Genomic DNA, 10,215 nt, shown 5'->3' on the forward strand with positions numbered 1-10,215 from the left:
AGCTCATTTATAGACATAAGGAGAAGCATCTTCATTGTACTTTGTTGTCTCCCTTATTAGACAGTATCATCATATTGCCTTCCACTATTTGGGCTCAAGCTCACAACAGAAAGGAGAATTTAGATGGAGTGGAACACAGGCTTCTATTCTGCCTACAAATTAACTCCATGTGTGATAGGAAAAGGCTGAGTCTAGAAGAGAAAAGACTAATTGATTTGGTTTTCAAAGTCTGTTAGAAACAGAACAAATGCAACATTGGTGAAGGGACAAATAGGTGATTACAGACAATGACCCCACCTGAACCTGAGGACCCTCTCAGGCAATGCACAATGGTTGGGATCCCACGGCCCCTCCCTCTCCCCCTACATTTTCTCATTAATGAAATTCTGTTCTTAAGGTATTCATCTGAAGCGGGTGGGGTCTGTCAGTCCCTTGAGGCTGGGAGTACACTGCTTTCCCAGCAGGAAGCCCCACTGGAGACCAATCACAATAGCAACACCTGCATATGGGAGGGGGTTATGTTCTCACGGGTCATTCCCTAGATAAGCCTTTCCCTTTCTTGTTCTACAGAAATCTATTGCCTAAGATGCTCCACAGGAAAAGAGTCTGGGGTCCAGTGCATATGGGAAACCATGAACATCTGTGTTTCCTCTCGGAAGTTGAAAGTCTTTGAGTTGATTCAGTCTTCTGATTAAACTCATAACAAATAACTTGTTTTAACGATCCCCCAAATGTGTCTGGCATTTGGGAGGGGTGATAATGCTTATTAAGACTCTATTAATGTAGGATTTTATGAAACTGCTATGGGGAAATAGGCTGTAAATGGAAACTCCTGACCAAATGGATTTATGAAAATCAGTCTTACTGAGTAAAATATAATCCAGGGAATGAGATACAGAGGAATTTTTACTCATTCTTTTAACCCTAAGAAGATCACAAATTGAATTATAGGGAGTAACTCCATATTTACTATATCTGATATGTTTTAGAACTGGGTGAAGTGGTCATTTCTTTCTTATTTCCCCCTGACATAATTGTGCTGGAGTACATCTTTTTTCAAGGGTCTGAGAACAGGGTTGGAGAATTGGTCTGTGTCTTGGAAGTCTTTCAAAATTGTTGGCGATTTTTCATTACCCATGGATTTCTGATAGTTTAAATTGAGTGAGTTTGCATATAGGACACATCAGAAACAAATTATAGAAAATTAAATTCAAAAGATAAAAGCCAGTACACTGCAAAGGTCAAATATTTTTGTGGAATTTTTGGTGTCTTGAAAAAAGCTGGAGCATAATACATATTTTGGATAATACATATTTTGGATCTCTCTCTGGCTGATAAAGAGGGAAGATGCTGGAGATGATTTTCTTGAACATAAGTTTAGTGTTTATAGTGAAAGAAGCCCAGATTCCTGCTCATGCCCCATGATCAGAATGGTCATTCAAGATCCACCCTAATAGCTATACACTGGTATTGGTAGGTCAGATTATATCTTTATTCTGTGCTGTCTCACCATAGTAGGACTATATGTGGAAGGAACAGTACAGTGCCTTTCCTTGGGGTGCAATGCACCTCTCTACCAAATCGGTGATGGACTTGGCCATGTGACTTACGATAGCCAAGGGAACATTACTGGACTTGATCCAACAGAAGCTTTAAATGTGCTTGTGAAGTTGGGCTTGGCTCTTGGGCCTCAGGTGGTCCCTGCCCTATTCAGCCTGTGCCCCCCAAATGAAGACCTGGAGAGCACCCCGGAAACATTCTGGAGGTCTGGAATGTATGACTTAGCTGAGTTCAGCCCAAAGCAGCTTAACAACAGCTCACCTGCAGACCCAGGACCCCTGTAAACTACTGAAAGTTTGTGGTTGTTTCTAACACAGGAAAAATTGACTAATACTATGGCTAACTTTTTTTGAGTATTAAGTTATGCAAAAACTAAAATTTCTGGCATAAGTATTACATAGAAAATTCAAATTGCAGGTATAACTTTGATGATATTTCCAAAGTTTGCAATACCACTGGGAAGAACACAAATAAGAATAAATATTTGACATTTTTTATGAGCAAAGAGTGAAAATAAAAGAAGAAATGACAAGTATTTAAAATTTTACCCTATATGTATCTCTAGGAAATAGCATTCAAATAATATCAAACTGTAATTAACCAGTTTTTAGAAAATGTCAGTAAAATTTAAGAAATTTTAAAATCATTTTAATTTAATAATTATTTCAAATTCAAATATTTTTGAATATTTGTAACTTTCACACATGTGTTTTCAGAAAAAAAAGTTTTAAAAAACTTATTTACTTGGAAATCCATGCTCTATAAATAAATTAGGTATGAAGAAACCTAAGCCTGGTATATTTTAACCTGGAGCCAGCGGGCTGATAGTTTATAGGAGGGGTTGGTATGATCATTTCATTAACCATGAAGAAAGAATAGAAAATGAAGCCAGGATGAAACCCCAATATTAAAAGTGGAAAAGAAGAAGCTTGCAAAGGAGATTGAGAAAGAGAATTCAGAGGAAAAAAAAAACAACCCGCAAGATCAGGAGAGGACGGATTCCTTGTTATCTGGATGCTAAAGGACAAAGTGTTTTGGAAGGAAGACTAGGTCATTGAGTCCAATCCTGCAGCGGGCGTGGGAAAAATAAGTGATGATGTGCAGTGACATTTGACAGTATATGGGTTCTAGTGTCCTCAGCAAGATCAGCTTCATGGAGCACTGGGACATATGCTCTACTGTCAAGATTGAGGAGTGAATGATGAAAAGTGAAGCCAAAACAATGCATGTAGGTCCCAAGACAGCATCTGAAAACCAAAGAAAAATCTTTAGGGCAGTAGGTGAGGGGGGAAGTAGGATTGCAGGAGAGTTTTTCTGAGGCATGAAATGAACACAAGCCCATGGGCAGGAGGAAGCAGAGCAGCAAGTGGGGAGAGGTTACAGATTGATGCAGAGCTGGGATGACTCATGGGGTGAGGTTTCAAGGAGCAGAAGGAGTGTACATCACAAGCGTGACATGGATGACTGCCCATGGTCAAAATTAGAGCCTCCTCCACTGAGTAGGGGGTAAGGAAAGATGAGAGCAGGTGCCAGAAAGTGTGGAGTCAGGGTGGGTACAGCTATGGAAGAAGTCTGTTACATTCTTCCTAATTCCTGTATTTCCTAAGTGAAGTTGGAGAGAGAGTTTTCTGAATGGTGATGGGGGTAGGTGTAATAGTATAAAAAGTGTAAAATAGTGATTGACTCTTAGAACCATTCTAAATAGGGGATGGTGATGAGGGCTATTCAGGAGGACTGCCAGGTAGCACTGAGGAAACTTGGTGATTAGACAGTGTGAACTTTCAGAGGTCCTAATCTGCAGGTATGTTTTCTCTAAGAGTGCTCACCAACCTAAGGATGGGTTGGGGGGAGATTTGGAGACTTCATTTATCCAAATATGGAGTTTTCTGTTGATGGATAGTGAAAACCTGTGGAAGATGGAGAACTGATACAGTGAAAACTGAATGACCATCAGTCTAGTGAAACTTGTGGTCCAGGTGTATAGAGAATTAAGTAAAGCCAAGAGGAGAATGAATGGAAAAAGGAAAGAGATGAGGGACTGGACAACTCAATAAGGTTTGAAATGATTGTGGTGGGAGAGAGGGAGCAGGAGAGCTGGGAACATGAAATGTGGTTCAAGAGGGGGACGTGACACTTTACATTCTCTAAATGTAATGCGGTTTCCTAGGTTGAATCTTGGAACAGAAAAAGGACATCAGTGGAAAAACTGGTGAAATCCAAACTAAGCTGCAGTTTAATCCATATGATTCACCAACGTTAATGTTTTGGTTTTGGCAAATGTACCACAGTTATATAAGATGTTAATATTAGGGAAAACTGGGTGAAAGGTATACAGGAACTCCATACTATCTTTACAACTTTTCTATAAATCTGAAATTATTTCAAAATAAAAGGCTTATATCTATATATTTTTTTAAATCCATGTTTCATGTAAAAAAAGCAAAAAACACAGACATATAGACATGCACATTTCAACCTGATAACAGGATTTGGGATCATCCCTTGTTCCCACATTTGAATTGCAAAGTTTTGAGTCTTACTATATTCCTCTGAGCAACAATACCTAGCACATAAATGGTTTTGTTCTCACCACTTGCTTCTTCATGTGTCATGGAGAACTCTTAAATTTCTAGATTCATGACTGGTAGCAGTAGTAGTGGGCCTGCAAGAAGAGCTTCAGTGGTCCTCACTTCTTTAATGTGGTCTACATGCCATCACATTGAGTCAGAGCTGGCCTGGTGTGATCAGTGAAGTTTATGGAAGTTATCACTAGGTCATTAAAAACATTACACTTTCCACCCTGGTCTCTCAAATCACTTTCTTTGGGCTAAACCAGACACTGTTCTGTAGGGTCACCCAAACACCCCCAAGGAGAGACCCATATGGAGAGGGAATGAGGTCCTTGACCCAAAGCCAGTGACTATTTCATAGAAAAGTCAGGGAAACATCTTGAAAGAAGATAACCCAGACCCAGTCAAACCTTCAAATAGCTTTAATCCAGGCCAGCATCTGACTGGAACTCAACAAAAGACTTCAAGTCAGAACTTCCCTACCAAACTGTTCTTGAATTCTTGACTGTCAGAAACCTTGGAAGATAATGAATGATTATTTTTTAAGATACAAATTTTGGGTGGCTTGCTACACAAAAATAGGTAACTATTACAGATTTTGATACAAACAAGTGAAGTGGTGTGATAAAAAAAAAAAAATCTAAAACATGTGGGATTGGTGGTGCAACCCAGCAGTGGGCAGAAGCTGCAAGTACCTTGGAAGAGTGCTAATAAAATCCTAAAAATCTTTGAAGAGACTGTTAAACGTGAATGATGGCCTTCATGAAGCCTCTCAGTGAGTGTTTAACATAATTTGAGGAAAATGGAGGAAAGAGATCACATTTTTAAAATGGCAGGAAATTTAGTAATACTATTTCCTGTGTAAGTTGGGAAACCACACACCCCCACCAGAGTACATAATTAACTTAATGATCTATCTAAGGAGATTTCTAGGCAGGGTATTGAAGTGCTGCCCAGCTTTCTGTAGCAACAAACAGCAACACGTAAGAGAGGAGAGAAAGGTAAAGGAAAACAAAAAAAACCTGCTAAAGGTAAAGGAACCAGGGCTGTTGGATTCAAATATAAAACTATTTCTCATCGCTAGTCTTCCAGATAGTAAAAGATCTTAAAATTTAAAAAAGACTTCCAGACAAAGATCAAAACCAGGACACTGTCAGTAAAACATGGTTCACTGGTGAAGTCCAGGATGTAAATGTTGAGCCTTTTGTAATGATCCCAGAAATATGTAAGATGAAGCCTCAAACAGACCAAAGCCCCTCTAAGGATATTAAGGGCATACATCCCATGTATCATCAATTTAAAAACAAATACAAATTCTAAGAATCATAAGGCATTGTCCTAGAGCAGACTTATAGGAAGCAAAAGATTTGTGTGTCGATTTTCCAGTAAAATGAATCCCTGAAAATCCATAAAAGACCCACAGACTTTTACTATAATTGTACTAGATGAGACACCACCAGCTTGGACTAAAACGGACAGAGTCAGTACAAAATACAAAGAGGCTGTGGATTCCTCAATTACTATGAACAAAAAGCAAGCTAGGAAAGCTACTCAGGTAGTTCAGGGGCAAACACTAGCTATCTCTAATCCGAAAGGAAGGTTGCCTAAGAGGTCAGAACCAAAAGCCCAGAGACTTTACCAAGGTTTCAGGCAGTCATACTGAGCCCTCGTCAAGGAACTGGCATTACGTGCCCCACAGGATTTTCCTATGGAGATATTTACAATGAGGAAATTATTCATGTGTGCCTCCTATTCCCCCTATTTGAAGAGGACGGTCTACAGCAGTTATGCTATGCCTGTCTCCACTGCATGCTGAGTATATGGAGAAATAACTTGCCTCTAGTTCATAGGTCTTCAGACTGAGAGGAACTAAATTCAAGGAGCTGCCCTTGCAGGGCTGTATCTGAGGTTACACCTGTGCACCTGGATCTGATTTGGATGCCAGGATCCTGGTCTTCAAGCTGATGCTGTAATGGGATAAGACTGGGGGAATGGTGTACCATACTTACATGGTAACATTTTGCCTTGCCACAGTTTCAAGGATGCTGGTACCCTGGTCAGAGAAAAAGCACTTTATTACTCAATGCACAGCAAGAAGCATGACCATAAGTATAATGGTGTCAGTTCCCTACCCCCAAGTAGCATGGAGACAATGCAGTTAGGCCCAGGTAGGTATCTGCACGCAGAGTTGGTTGCATTACAGGAGAGAAACACTGAGTTTAGGAAACCCATATTTTTAAATAACAGAAAGCTTCCCTGTCCTTCATCCAGAGGAAGACATTATATTTATCTTACCATAAAATAAGCATTCAACTACTTTGCTTCAGAGGAAGATACTACATTTTAAGGTTATAAACAAACCTGTCTTTTCCTCTAGAGGAAAAAACTATTGTTCATGGTGCTCATTATAAAAACACCCCCGAAAAGAGAGTCTGAAACAAAAGGCAGTCAGTCCTTCTGCTCATAAGGTGTGCACAAATGTGAAAGACCTATGAAGAATTGTCTCTCAACGAAGCATACGTGTGCTTTACATGTGAGATAGACAGGAAAGATTGAACGCAGAAGCTGGACTAGAGTAGCTAATCTCCAAGATGGCTTCCAATAAGCCTTGCTTCCTAATATCTATGCCAATCTGTCGTTCCCTCCCACATTTATCCAAGTGCCAATATGTGCCTTTTGAGACTAAGTTATAAAGACATTGTAGCTTCTTCCTTGACCTTTTGGATTTTTCACCTTTGGGGTGAGCACCACCTCATGAGGACGTCCAACTACTCCTGTGAAATAGCCAGCATTGAGAGGAACTGGGTATCCTGGCCAGTAGCCAGCACCAGTTTGCCATGCATGCAAGAGAGACACCTTGAAATTGGATCCGTCAGCCCATTTAAGCATTCAGAGTACTGCAGCTCCAGGCACCATCTGACTGCAAGCTCATTAGAGACTCTGAACCTGAACTCTCTTGTGGATAACTAATATAGCAATAGTCAAGGCTGTGAATGTTAGCTGGGGGCAGAATTTATTTCTATGGCCCACATTTGGAACTTTGAAGGTAGGGGTGCTATCAGACACCCTTTAATAAACCCTCTGGATCATATGGGATTTTTATCTGACAGTGACCATTAGGCCTATACTCCCCATGACCAGGAATTCACTATATAGTCCACATTATTCTTGAATCATTTAAAGCCTTTCTTTTTATTAAACCAATATATGGTACTGTATAATTCTTGTGAATTGGTCCCAATGTCAAAATCCACAAATATATATTTGATTTTTCTATATATTAAACAAAATCAATTGCCTGGTACAGGATAGTGTTCATCTCAAGAATATATTATTTTGTAATGATGAATTTGGTCATATATCATTGGATTTTATCTTTTGTAACTGAAGTACAATTTACATTTAACATTATATTAGTTTCAGGTGTACAATATAATGACTCAGTATTTGTATATATTGCAAAATGATCACTACAATGAATCTAGTTAACATTCATCACCTTGCTTGTGATAGATTTTCTTGCTTTCTTATATGATAGCAAAGATTTTCTGGCACTGTAATTTCTGTTAACAAGCTTGGATATATAAGACAATAAAAATAAAATCAGGTGGTCTAGTTTAGCTAATTTGAATCTACTTAACATATAGTTTGCTAAGTAGTGATACTCTTTTAAATCAAGAAGAATTAGGTGCCTTTAGAAATTTGGGGAAGCAGCCAAGCCCCCACCCCCTTGGAGTATTTGGAAGGAGTCCCTTTAATAGTTTAAGTATTTTACTGAACATGTCACAATTTAGGAGAAATCTAGTGAGGCATTTGAGTGTGCCCTTCACATCCTACTAGAATCAAGCCCATCATTTTCTGGCATGTGTTTAGCTATGAAGCAACCCACTCACAGAGCAGCACCTGGCAGGGCATTCAAACTCTCTAGCAGTCCTGTTGATAAACGCAACTTTACCATGAGGGTGATGACGACAACATTTAATTGAATTAGATTCAGGCAAACAATTGATATCAATAATTAATGTGTTGTTGGGTCAATAAGATAGCTGGATTGTGATCAATATTACATCATAAGAAAGTAATTGCTTTGCATTTCAATACCATTTTTTAAAAATCTGAAATGCACTACAATATGTTATTTCCCTAAGGAGCCAAGTCAGCATTTTGCTGAAGGGATGAAGTTGTGCTTGGAAATGCTGAGTACTTTGCTCAGGAGCACAGAGAATATTACTAATGAAACTGTTAATACAATCCTTGTTTTCTGGAATGGATTCATGTGTTAGTCAACAGAGTCACACTTTTCCAGCTTAGATTCCTGACTCTGTCAGCTTATGCCAAGCTCTACAGGGGCTGACAAAATGCCTTATAAGAAGTTATAAAACCACTGGGAAAGAAGAAGACTCCCCATGGTGTTGAATGGCCAATGCTTTCATCACCACTTGGATAACAGAGAATTTTCTTTCCCAGATAACACTCTCAAGAATGCAATCTGGTCCATGTCCTTTCAAATATTCAGTTAACAAGGCTGGTGTGGGTTTCCCCTCACTCCTTCTCATTCTGCCATAGAAGTTATGGTCTAAAAGCAAAACAGATATGAAACATAGTGGCACAATGTATTTAACTAAAATCATAATGAACAGTGCAAAGTGAAAATAGCTAATTCTAGCAGACTCAAAATGGTCTGGGAGAATTCAAGCATGGGAAGATGAAGGAAATGACACTTAGTTGAAGCAGGAAGGATTAGTAGGAGTTATCCAGGTGAAGCATAGCAGATGAACAACCCAGGTAGAGGGCAAGTATGAAGGTACAGGGAGATAGGAGGTGATGTTGGATTTTCAGGAAATAGAAGACAGGTACACCTGGGGTATAGTGAGAAAAAAATTGAGTGGTAGGAAATGAAGCTGGAACAGTAGATAAAGGTCGTTCACAGGGCCAATTAGATCATGTAAATGACCTTGGATTTTATTTTCTGAAGAAGCCGCTTCATAGAAATAGAAGAGCAATAGACTGAATTGATTAATTCCTGTTGTGGTTATGCTCTTTAATGTTATTACGGTTGCTGTATGGAATATAACTTGGAGAGGAGCCAACATGGAGACAGGGAGAACAGTTGGGAGAAAACTGCATTACTTCTGGTGAGGGCTGATGGTGGTGGTGCTGGAAAGAAGTTAACATTCCCAGGAAATACACAGAAAGGAAGACACTACAAAGCTACAGTAATCAAGACAGTATGGTACTGGCACAAAGATAGACACACAGATCAATGGAACAGGATAGAAAGCCCAGAGATAAACCCACACACGTATAGTCAATTAATCTACGATAAAGGGGGCAAAAATATACAATGGAGAAAAAGACAGTCTTTTCAATAAGTGGTGCTGGGAAAACTGGACAGCTACATATGAAAGCATGAAATTAGAACATTTTCTAATACCATACACAAAAATAAACTCAAAATGGATTAAAGACCCAAATTTAAGACCAAATACTATAAAACTCCTAGAGGAAAACATAGGCAGAACATTCTCTGACATAAATTGCAGGAAAACCTTTTTTAATCCACCTCCTAGAGTAATGGAAACAAAAGCAAAAATAAGCAAATGGGACCTAATTAAACTTAAAAGCTTGTGCACAGCAAGGGAAACAATAAACAAAATGAAAAGACAACCTATGGAATGGGAGAAAATATTTGTGAACGATGTGACTGACACAGGCTTAATTCCCAAAATATACCAACAGCTTCTATAGCTCAATATAAAAACAAAACCAAAACAACCCAATAAAATCAATAAGGCTTGTGAGATAGAGAATGAGGAAAGGTAAAGGCCAATTCTGAATTATATGGCATTAGAATGTGGGTGGATGTTCAGAGTATTTTATCTTTTCTTGTGAATTCAGTGAAGTGCAAAGATAGGACAGGTTTTATTCTAGTAATCATTATCAACCTTGCCCCTTTTAAGCCACATTGCCATTGTCCTACGCACTCTTCCCCATTCATTCTAGAGATTAAATAAAAAGAAATAAAGTTGGGCTTCCCTGGTGGCGCAGTGCTTGAGAGTCCGCCTGCCGATGCAGGAGACGCGGG

This window comes from Lipotes vexillifer, unplaced genomic scaffold (assembly GCF_000442215.2).
Source record: "Lipotes vexillifer unplaced genomic scaffold, Lipotes_vexillifer_v1.1 scaffold633, whole genome shotgun sequence".
NCBI lineage: Eukaryota > Metazoa > Chordata > Mammalia > Artiodactyla > Lipotidae > Lipotes > Lipotes vexillifer.